Here is an 11,294-nt window from a genome sequence, read left to right on the forward strand (position 1 = left end):
GATCCCTGGGTCCTGGGTTCGAGCCCCGCATCGGGCTCCCTGCTCAGCGGGAAGCCTGACTTCTCTCTCTCCCACTCCTCCTGCTTGTGTTCCCTCTCTCGCTGTGTCTCTCTCAGTCAAATAAAGAAAGAAAATCTTTGAAAAAAAAAATGAAATAAATTTCGCCTAAGCCTCACCCTTGCCCCAAGGCCTGTAGTCCATGTATCTCTTCCTTTGTTTGGTGAGACACCTACGATTCCTTTGGTCTGTGGATTCCCACACTGCGCCACAGGCCGAGAGGCCCATGCTGGCTGTTTGTTGGTTGGGCTTGGACAACCCTTTCAAAGAAAACTGGAGGCTTTGGTCCACCAAAGCGAGAGAGTAAACCAAGAATGAAGTCCGGTGGAATGTAGGAAATAGGATCTGACACAGGCAAAAAGCAAGGAGAATTGCAGGGGGAGAGTGCAGGGAGGTCACAGGGGAGAGGGCAAAGAGGTCAGAGAGGTTCGGCCCAGGAGCCCCCAGGAAAGACTTCAGTGTGAAGGTGAGATTGACTGAGGGCCTTCAGAGGAAATGCAGACAGTTGGAGAAGAGTTTAGGGTCAGTTAGCAATAAGTAGAAGACAAAAAACACTCCAAGGAAGGAAAAGTATCCTCGTGACACATCTGTGAATAACATTCACATAGTCGAAGTAATGAAAATTCTGAATAGTCCTTTAACCAAAGTTGTTATATAATTATATGGAGGAAGTGGGGGTGTGAGGGCGAGGCTATGGAAGATATGAGTCCTCATCTTCCATTTTAGAAATCCATGCATAATATTATAAAGTAAAAAATCAAGTATTCACCATATAAGGTGTTATTTAGGGATATGGAGATAACTGCTAAACTACAGGGCACAGGAGCTGAAAGTGGTTGCTTCTAGGTAGGCGGAAACGTGGAGAGTGGGCTGGGATGTGTTGTTCATAACAAGTATTGTACTGTTTACCTCCAAACTGTAACTTAAAAATCCGAAACTAAAACTAGAAAAGATAGAACTAAAATCTTGAGCTTAATTGCCTGTTGGTTGGGAGGGGTTGATTAAAGTCACTCTAAGGTTTTAATTTTTATTGTTAAATTAAATGTTCATGTTAAGATTTTTCATTTAGGGGTACCTGGCTGGCTTTGTCGGTGGAGTGTGCAACTCTTGATCTCGGGGTTGTGAGTTCAAGCCCCACACTGGGTGTAGAGATTACTTAAAAATAAAATCTTTGGGGTGCCTGGGTGGCTCAGTCGTTAAGCGTCTGCCTTCGGCTCAGGTCATGATCCCGGGGTCCTGGTCATGATCCCTGGGTCCTGGGTTCGAGCCCCGCATCGGGCTCCCTGCTCAGCGGGGAGCCTGCTTTTCCCTCTCCCGCTCCCCCTGCTTGTGTTCCCTCTCTCGCTGTCTCTCTCTGTCAAGTAAATAAGTAAAATCTTAAAAAAAAAAAAAGGTGGTAAACAGGGAAGCTGAGGAACCCCTGACACCATGTAAGCCCTGGGCTATCTACATCCAGACCTCATTACTTTGAGAGAAAAATTAACTTCCGCTTGTTTAAGTCTCTATTTCCAGTCTCAGTTACAAACATAAATGCAGTTCCAAACTGATGGAAGTGGAGTATCTAAAATGTGGCATTTGCTTAAGGGAAGCATGTTGGCCAATCGTTTAGGGAGGATCCACTCCACTGCAGGCTGGAAAGCTAGCAGCCCCTAGTACTTGCAAACCACTTATCACTGTACCTTAGAAAGCCACTGAGAAAGGGTTTCATGTTCTGGTTTGTTGGTGCTGCTTTTAGCAAAATTCTGCATGAGACATGAAATTACACTTGAACCAGTCTGTAAGCATAAAAAAAGAAACGGAAATAACACTGCTAAGGAAACATTCTCTCTCTCTCTCTACACACACACACACAATAAGGAATATAAAAGTTGATGGAGAGTCTTATTATATGGAGGCTTCTCTATCCCAAACTGAAGCAGTTCAGAATAGCAGCTGCAAAACAGTCACCCGCCAGGAGATAACACTGTGGCCCCAGACCTTTTCAAGCATCTTTGCTTAAAAGTTCTGTGCCTGGGGGCGCCTGGGTGGCTCAGTCGTTAAGCATCTGCCTTCGGCTCAGGTCATGATTCCAGGGTCCGGGGATCCCCTCATCAGGCTCCCTCCTCGGCGGGAGGCCTGCTTCTCCCTCTCCCACCCCCCCTGCTTGTGCGTGCTCTCTCTCTCTCTCTCTCTCTCTCTCTCTCGCTGTCTCTCTCTGTCAAATAAATAAATAAGATCTTAAAAAAAAGAGTTCTGTGGCTGACTATAGTGCAAGACTCCCAGCAAAGATCAGACTAACAGTGTCATCTTCCCCTTCAGGCCTCCAACAATTGGCAGGGTCGGGGGTGGGGGAGGCTGGGAGGGAGTAGGGGGAGGACACAGCGGCCAATATGCAAAATGTGAGTTTCTAGCCTCGCCTCAGTATGATATCTTGGCCATAGTAACTCATGTTTAAGAATTGACTGTAAGCCTACTAATTCTTTCATGAAACTATGTTAACAAAAACAAAAACAAACAAACAAAAATCCACACCTGGCCTGTCACAGCCAATGGCTATAAACTAAAACATCGTGGATCCACAACTCAGAAGTGGCTCCCTCTAGAGGTGGCTGCCCAAACTGTGTACTCCTTGAAGAGAGTATCCCCCACAGAGGTCTCTTCAGTTGGGCCATGAGGGATGGTGGACAAAGAACAACTTCCCTGAGGGCAGAGCAAGAGGCCAGGGAGAGCAGTGGAGATTTTCCCAAGAGGCAGAACAAGGGTAAGCCAGACAGACCAACTGAGGAACTTACTCTTCCGTCAGGGCACGTGGTCCTTGGTCCCTCCCAGACTTGATATACCCTGTTGTTCTACATATCTATTGCTGTGAAACACATCACTCCAAAACTTAAAAATAACAAGTATTTATTATCCCCACAGTGTCTGTGACTCCAAAGGGTTTTGCTGGGCACCCTGGCTCAGGGTGTCTTGTGTGGTAGGAGTTATACAGATGGAGCTGGAAGAGCGAGGCATCTCACTCTCTTTTATATTCTCAGGGCTTCTCAAGGGCTCTCTGTGTAGGCCACTTTGGGCTTCCTCACAAGATGGTGGCCTCTGGGCAGTTGGAGTGCTAACTTAGAGGGTCCTAGCATCAGTGTTCCAGCAAACTAGTCAAAAGCTGCATTGCCTTTCAAGACCTAGCCTTAGAGGTTACAAAGCATCACTTCTGCTCTCCTCCATCGGTCAACCAGACACTGGCACATCCAGGTTCAAGGGATGAGAACAGAGGCAAGCCACTCAGTGGTCTATGGACCAGTGACAATCGACTGCTGGGTGTTCCCTATGCTGTCCTGAAAAAGAGAGAGCTTTGCTTGTGATTGACTTTTCCTATTCCACCAATGTATATACGGTGCATTGGCAGTTGATAATTTGTCTTAGTTCATAGGTTGCTAGGGCCACCTGGCTCAGTTAGTAGAGTATGTGACTTTTGATCTTGGAGTCATGAGTTCAAGCCCCATGTTGGGTGCAGAGATTACTTAAACAAGTATAGGTTGCTGGAACACAAATAGCCACATGAGAGATACTGAGTAGCTGAAGGGATGTACTGCTGCAGAGTCTAGCAGTCACCTATCTAAACTCCATTCTCCACACTCCTGGGTATTTACCCAAAGAATACAAAAACACTAATTCAAAGGGATGCATACACCCCTATGTTTATGGCAGCATTATTTACAATAGCCAAGATACGGAAGCAGCCCAAGTGTCCCATCAATGGATGAATGGATAAAAAAGGTGTGATATATATATAACGGAATATTATTCAGCCATAAAAAAAGAATGAAATGTTGCCAATTGCAATGACATGGATGAAGTTAGGGAGCATAATGCTAAGTGAAATAAGTCAGTCAGAGAATGACAAATACTATATGATTTCACTCATATGCGGAATTTAAGAAACAAAACAAATGAGCAAAGGGAAAAAAGGGAGAGACAATGAGAGAACGGGAAAAACAAAGCACTCCAAAATAGCCCAACTATTCTATCTCCATACCTTCATTCCCTCATCAAATTGCTCATCCTGTATAGGATGAAGATGAGGATAAGGACCATCAATGTTGGAGGAGTTGTTCTCTTTTGTTTGTCCAGTAGGCTTCCCTTACTATGTGGAGTACCTACCTATACGCTCTTCTTCTCTCCTTGAGGACTCAGCTCAAATTCCAAGGCAACAGGAAAAACCTCTTTCAACATCCTGTTACATATGCACTACTATCTTTAATTTTCACAACCACCTTAGGATTTAGAGAAATGACATAACTGAGACTTCAGGAAGAAGCTTCTGGTTAAATATGGTCAATTGAGCATACACATTTATCTCTGTTCCCTCCAGAAACCATATCAAAATGAGAGTAAGGAGGGGTGCCGGGGTGGGTCAGTCAGTTAAGCGTCCAACTGTTGATATCAGCCCAGGTCTTGATCTTGGGGTCTTGAGTTCAGGCCTCATGTTGGGCTCCACACTGGGCATGGAGCCTACTTAAAAAAAAAAAAAAATGAGAGTAAGAAATTAAAAAACAAAACAAAACAGAAAAGCACAAGGACAAAGAGAGAAAAGACTGGAGAAAATGAGAGATATAATTTTGAAAAATGGAAAGGCGTATGTGTGAGGTTTTAAATCCTTAAGTTTGAATATTTTCCATTCTACTCATGAGGTGTGGAGTTGGAATTCAAAACGGTGTAAGATAATTGGAGTCTTAGAACTTGTAAAGACTTCAAAAATCAGAAGGTCTTAGTCCTTTGAAAGCAGGGTCAGGAGGATTGGAAAATTCCTTTTTGGGGACAATGACTGACCCAGGAGAAAAAGTTTACAGGAGCTCAAGGACTGGTCCCTCCCTCACCCACCACACAGTGAGGCCCACCAGCTGACTTTTTCTGGACCTTCTATGAGCTTTCCATCATTTCTTTTTTGGACCTCAGCTTAAGTCAGAACAGATAGTCAAGAATCAACAGAAACCTCAAACAAGAAAGACAAGAAAAGGAACCAAGAGGGTAACAGATAATGAAGGGGTCAGGAGACAATTACAAAAAACTGCAATTAATGTCTTCAGAGGGGGGCGCCTGGGTGGCTCAGTCGTTAAGCATCTGCCTTCAGCTCAGGTCATGATCCCAGGGTCCTGGGATCCAGCCCCGCATCGGGCTCCCTGCTCAGCGGGAAGCCTGCTTCTCCCTCTCCCACTCTCTCTGCTTGTGTTCCCTCTCTCGCTGTGTCTCTGTCTGTCAAACAAATAAATAAAATCTTTAAAAATATATATATCTTCAGAGGGGTACCTGGGTGGCTCAGCAGTTGGTTAAGTGTCTGACTCTTGGTTTCAGCTCAGGTCAGGATCCCAGGCTCCTGGGACTGAGCCCCGCATCTGGATCCCTGCTCAGCTGGGAGTCTGTTTGTCCCTCTCCGTCTGCTACCCGCTCCCCCTGCTCAAGCTCTCTCTCTCTCAAATAAATAAAAAAAAAATCTTAAAAAAAAAAAGAATTAGAAGCTTAATCTAGGAGATAGAATATCTGATTAATAAGAGTTTTGGAGGGAGCCTGGGTGGCTCAGTTGGTTAAGCGACTGCCTTCGGCTCAGGTCATGATCCTGGAGTCCCGAGATCGAGTCCCACAGCTTCTCCCTCTGACCCTCTTCCCTCTCGTGCTCTCTATCTCTCATTCTCTCTCTCTCAAATAAATAAATAAATAAAATCTTTAAAAAATATATAAGAGTTTTGGAGGGTGCCCGGGTGGCTCAGTCAGTAAGCATCTGCCTTCAGCTCAGGTCATGATCCCAGGGTCCTGGGATCGAGCCTCGCATCGGGCTCCCTGCTCAGTGGGGAATCTGCTTCTCCCTCTGCCCCTCCCCCTGCTCATGTTCTCTCTCTCTCTCCCTCACAAAAATAAGTAAAAATATCTTTAAAAATAAGAGTTTGGGAAAGAGAACAAATTGAGTAGTTGCTGGAAATTATTAAAGAAAAAATCCAAAAACATGTTCCTGAACTGAAGGACATGAGTTTCCAGACTAAAAGGGTCTAACACAGTAAATTTAAAAAACAAAGAAACAACATTTTTTTGAAAATCAAACACCCAAGGGTATTTCATTATGAAATTTCATAGTAAATATTAAGTGAAACTCTTAAAGGCTTCTAGAGAGGGGCGCGTGGATGGCTCAGTCGGTTAAGCGTCAGACTCTTGATTTTGGCTTGGGTCATGATCACTGGGGGCAAAACCTCTAAAGATTTTCTCCCTCCTGCTTCCTCCGCCCCTCCCCCTGCTCATCTCATGCGCTCGCTCACTCGCTCTCTCTCTCTCAAGAAAGAAAAAAAACTGTTTAAAGGCTTTGAGAGAGAAAATCAGGTTGCATAGAAGGGATACTCAGGGGGCGCCTGGGTGGCTCAGATGGTTAAGCATCTGCCTTTGGCTCAGGTCATAATCCCAGGGTCCTGGGATCGAGTCCCGCATCGGGCTCCCTGCTCAGCGGGGAGCCTGCTTCTCCCTTTGCTTCTCTCTCTCTCTCTCATGAATAAATAAATAAAATCTTTAAAAAAAAAAACAAGGGATACTCAGTTGCATACACAGAATGGCATTGGATTTAATAATACTCCTGAAAACTAGAAAATGTTGAGGGCAATGCCCTCAAAATTCTAAATGAATATTATTTTTAATCTAGAATCCTATACTCCTTCCTCTAAGATGTTTCCAGGCATGCAAAGACAGGAAATTTTCTTTCTGTGCTCCCTTCCTCAGGAAGCTAGTAGATGATGAAGTATTAAAACAGAGCATGAAGCCAGGGAAAATCAAAATACGGTATCCCGGAAATAAATGGTTGATCCGCACAGAAGAGAAACAAAAGGATTCCCCGGATGAAAGTGTAGGGAAGAGCCAGGACAACTTTGCAGCAGGCCTCCTGCCACCAGACCAGCTTGATATCACATGAAGTCAACAGGTTACCTACTGTGTTTGACCAACTTGAGAGCTTTACACTTTTTTTTTCTTAAAGATTTATTTATTTGAGGGGCGCCTGGGTGGCTCAGTTGGTTACCAACTGAGGCTGAGCCACCCAGGCGCCCCTAAAAATAAAATCTTTAAAAAAAAAAAAGATTTATTTAAGAGAAAGAGCGCGCGCGCGCGCACACACACACACACACACACACACACGAGTGGGGGGAGGGGCAGAGGGAGAGAATCCTCAAGCGGACTCTCTGGCTGAGCTTGGAACTCAATGCAGGGCTCCACTAAGGGCTCCACCTGGCTAGGGGCTTGACTCCGGCTCCACCTCAGGACCCATGAGATCATGACCTGAGTCAAAACCAAGAGTCTGGGCCTTGCAGACGCCACCGACCCGGAGCCGCCTTCGCCGCCCAGCCATGGTCAACCCCACCGTGTTCTTCGATATCACCGTGAACGGCGAGCCCTTGGGCCGCGTCTCCTTCGAGCTATTTGCAGACAAAGTTCCAAAGACAGCAGAGAACTTCCGTGCCCTGAGCACTGGGGAGAAAGGATTTGGTTATAAATGTTCCTGCTTTCGCAGGATTATTCCGGGATTTATGTGCGGGGGGGGGGGGGGGACTTCACACGCCACAACGGCACTGGAGGCAAGTCCATCTATGGGGAGAAGTTTGATGATGAGAATTTCATCCTGAAGCACACAGGTCCTGGCATCCTGTCCATGGCCAACGCTGGACCCAACACGAACGGTTCCCAGTTCTTCATCTGCACTGCCAAGACTGAGTGGTCGGATGGCAAGCACGTGGTCTTCGGCAAGGTCAAAGAGGGCATGAACATCGTGGAGGCCATGGAGCGCTTTGGGTCCAGGAACGGCAAGACCAGCAAGAAGATCACCATTGCTGACTGTGGACAGATCTAGGAAATCCGACTCGTGTTTTATCTTAACTACCAGACCATTCCTTGTGTAGCTCGGGAGAGCACCCCTCCACCCCCACCTGCTCGAGATACCCCAGAATCTCTGTGCTCTTGCTGCAGTTCTGCGGGCTCCATGGTTCTTTCTCCCCAGGTCTAGCTGGATGGCAGAGTTCAGTTGATGATGATGAAATAAAACCTAAACCACAAAAAAAACAAAAACAAAACCCAAGAGTCTGACACTTAACCAGCTGAGGCACCCAGGTACCCCAAGAGGTTTACACTTCTGACAGAGTGTAAACAAAACCAACAAACAAAAAAACCCAAGGCAATTGGAAATTCCAGGAAAAACAAAAATTTTATGAGGCAAATGTAATCATAATTATTTGGCTTAATTGTGAACAAAATGTACATAGTCATAACCATATAAAAATAAATAATGTGCACCTGGGTGGCTGTCGGCTAAGCATCTGCCCTCAGCTCAGGTCATGATCTCAGGGTCCTGGGATAGAGCCCTGAGTTGGACCTCAGCAGTCAGTGTGCTTCTCCCTCTGCGTCTCCCCCCATTCATGCTTCTCTCTCTCTCAAATAAATAAATAAAATATTTTTTAAAAGAATAAATAAATACTGGGGCACCTGGTGGCTCAGTCGCTAAGTGTCTGCCTTTGGTTCAGGTCATGATCCCAGAGTCCTGGGATCAAACCCCGCATTGGGCTCCCTGCTCGGCGAGAAGCCTGCTTCTCCCTCTCCCACTCCCCCTGCTTGTGTTCCCTCTCTAGCTGTCTCTCTCTCTGTCAAATAAATGAATAAAATCTTTAAAAAAATGCAGAAATATTCTACATTTATTTTAACATTTCATAGAGGTTTCTATGTACATTAAAGTATCTATTAAAAGTGTACATATTGTCCATTCCTCTCTCATATAATATGAAGATAGTGTGATCTTTGAAACATCTTATGTCAATTTTTACCAGAGATGATGATTTAAAATGCAGATTAATTACCCTGCCCAAGATGTACTGAACCAGTGTATCTCTGAGATCCAGCAGTGACATCTGACTGAATGCCCCAGTGATTTTTAGGTGTCCTAATGGAATCTAATAGAAAAACACATCTTGGATTACTCTAAGGTAGTTTCAATTACAATAATTTATTTTGCATTAAATTTATCCTCTCAGGATGGGAAGTTACTTTTCTCTCATAGCTCTGAGGTACTGTTGATTCTATCATTCTTTCAAATAATATCTCATTCTGTTGTTTCATCATTATAGTCTTAACTTAGTAGTCATATTACTCTAATTTTTCTATACTTAACTTATCAGATAATGACCTTGTAGTTTATTCATTTTCTAACTCCATTTCATTCTCAGGAAGTCCAATAGAAGAATACCTCACAAGTATTGATTAAAATATGACAATGGAGTATAAAATAAAATCTGAGGAAAAAATATACTTTAAAAAACTGACATTTGTTTTCCCTCAAGGCTTTATTTTTTATAAAGATTTTTATTTATTTAAGAGAGAGCAGGGGGAGGGGCAAAGGGAGAGAGAGAATCTTAAGCAGACTCCAGAGCCCAATGTAGGGCTTGATCTCAAGACCCTGAGATCACAACCTGAGCTGAAACCAAGAGCCAGTCACTCAACACACTGAGCCTCCCAGGCACCCGTCCCTCAAGACTTCAGATACAGGGGCACCTGGGTGGCTCAGTCGTTAAGCGTCTGTCTTCGGTTCAGGTCATGATCCCAGGGTCCTGGGATCGAGCCCCGCATTGGGCTCCCTGCTCCGTGGGAAGCCTGCTTTTCCCTCTCCCACTCCCCCTGCTTGTGGTCCTTCTCTCACTTTGTCTCTGTCACATAAATAAATAAAATCTTAAAAAAAAAAGATTTCATATACAATTCCAGTGTTTTTTATCTATTGTTGCTGTTGCTGTGAAGCCTGTTGTGAGTCTGTTTATGTATTTTTTTGTTTTTATTTATTTATTCATGAGAGACAGAGAGACAGAGACAGAGAGAGAGAGGCAGAGGCAGAGGGAAAAGCAGACTTCCTGTGGAACAGGGAGCTCAGTGTGGGACTCGATCCCAGGACCCTGGGGTCATGACCTGAGCCGAAGGCAGACGCCCAGAGACTGAGCCACCCAGGCGCCCCAATGAAGACATATTTCAATAGCTTTTTCAGATAACTGTGAATATTTTTTTATACTATACCAAAATTTGACACATAGTAGTTTCTTTTTTTATTTTTAAGATTTTATTTATATATTTGTCAGAGAGAGAGAGACAGAACACACGGAGGGGGAGCGGCAGGCAGAGGGAGAAGCGGGTTCCCCACTGAGCAAGCAGCCCAATGCAGGACTTGATCCCAGGACCCCAAAATCATGACCTGAGCAAAAGGCAGCCCCTTAACCAACAGCTACCCCAACACATAGTGTTTGTTTGTTTTTTTAGAGTTTTTTTTTAAAGATTTTATTTATTTATTTGAGAAAGAGAGAGAGAGAGCACATGAGAGGGGGGAGGGTCAGAGGGAGAAGCAGACTCCCCGCTGAGTAGCGGGGAGCCCGATGCGGGACTCGATCCCGGGACTCCAGGATCATGACCTGAGCCGAAGGCAGTCGCCCAACCAACTGAGCCAGCCAGTCTCCCCTTTTTAGAGTTTTTTTATAAGGTTTTATTTATTTATTCATGAGAGACAGAGAGAGAGAGAAAGAGGCAGAGGGAGAGGCAGGCTTCCCGCGGAGCAGAGAGCCCGATGCAGGGCTCGATCCCAGGACCCTGGGATCATGACCTGAGCCGAAGGCAGACGCTTAACCATCTGAGCCACCCAGGCGCCCCAACATAGTGTTTCTTAAACGTTAGTTGCAACATAGAATCTGAAACCGTATCAATAAACTTTTTGTAATCCGTATATTTGGATCCATTGCTTTTTATTGCATTTGGAACAGATCATTTGGAGGAAACTGGTTCAATGTGTAATGCAGATATTTCAAATATTGGCACATTACAATATACAATTCTGACATACAGTAGAAAAAAATTAGTATCTTCATCCATCTCAAAAATTTTGAGGGGCACTTGGGTGGCTCAGTTGGTTAAGCGTCTGTCTTCGGTTCAGGTCATGATCTCAGCGTCCTGGGATCGAGCCCCAAGTCGGGCCCCCTGCTCAGCCGGGAGTCTGTTTGTCCCTCTCCCTCTGCACCCCCCCACACACTTAATTCTCTCTGTCTCTCAAATAAATAAAATCTTTATTTCTTTTTTTTCAAGATTTTATTTATTTATTTGACAGAGAGACACAGCGAGAGAGGGCACACAGGCAGGGGGAGTGGGAGAGGGAGAAGCAGGCTTCCCGCCGAGCGGGGAGCCCGATGCGGGGCTCGATTCCAGGACCCCGGAATCATGAC

The 11,294-nt window shown here is 45.0% G+C and overlaps 1 pseudogene; it reads left to right on the forward strand.

Annotated features, from left to right (window-relative positions):
• Positions 1-7,369: 7,369 nt before the first annotated feature.
• Positions 7,370-7,972, forward strand: LOC114197314 (peptidyl-prolyl cis-trans isomerase A pseudogene; annotated as a pseudogene).
• The last annotated feature ends 3,322 nt before the right edge of the window (positions 7,973-11,294 follow it).

Source organism: Eumetopias jubatus, unplaced genomic scaffold, assembly GCF_037043125.1.
Source record: "Eumetopias jubatus isolate StellerSeaLion01/CBP00866 unplaced genomic scaffold, mEumJub1_p1.0 scaffold_4, whole genome shotgun sequence".
NCBI lineage: Eukaryota > Metazoa > Chordata > Mammalia > Carnivora > Otariidae > Eumetopias > Eumetopias jubatus.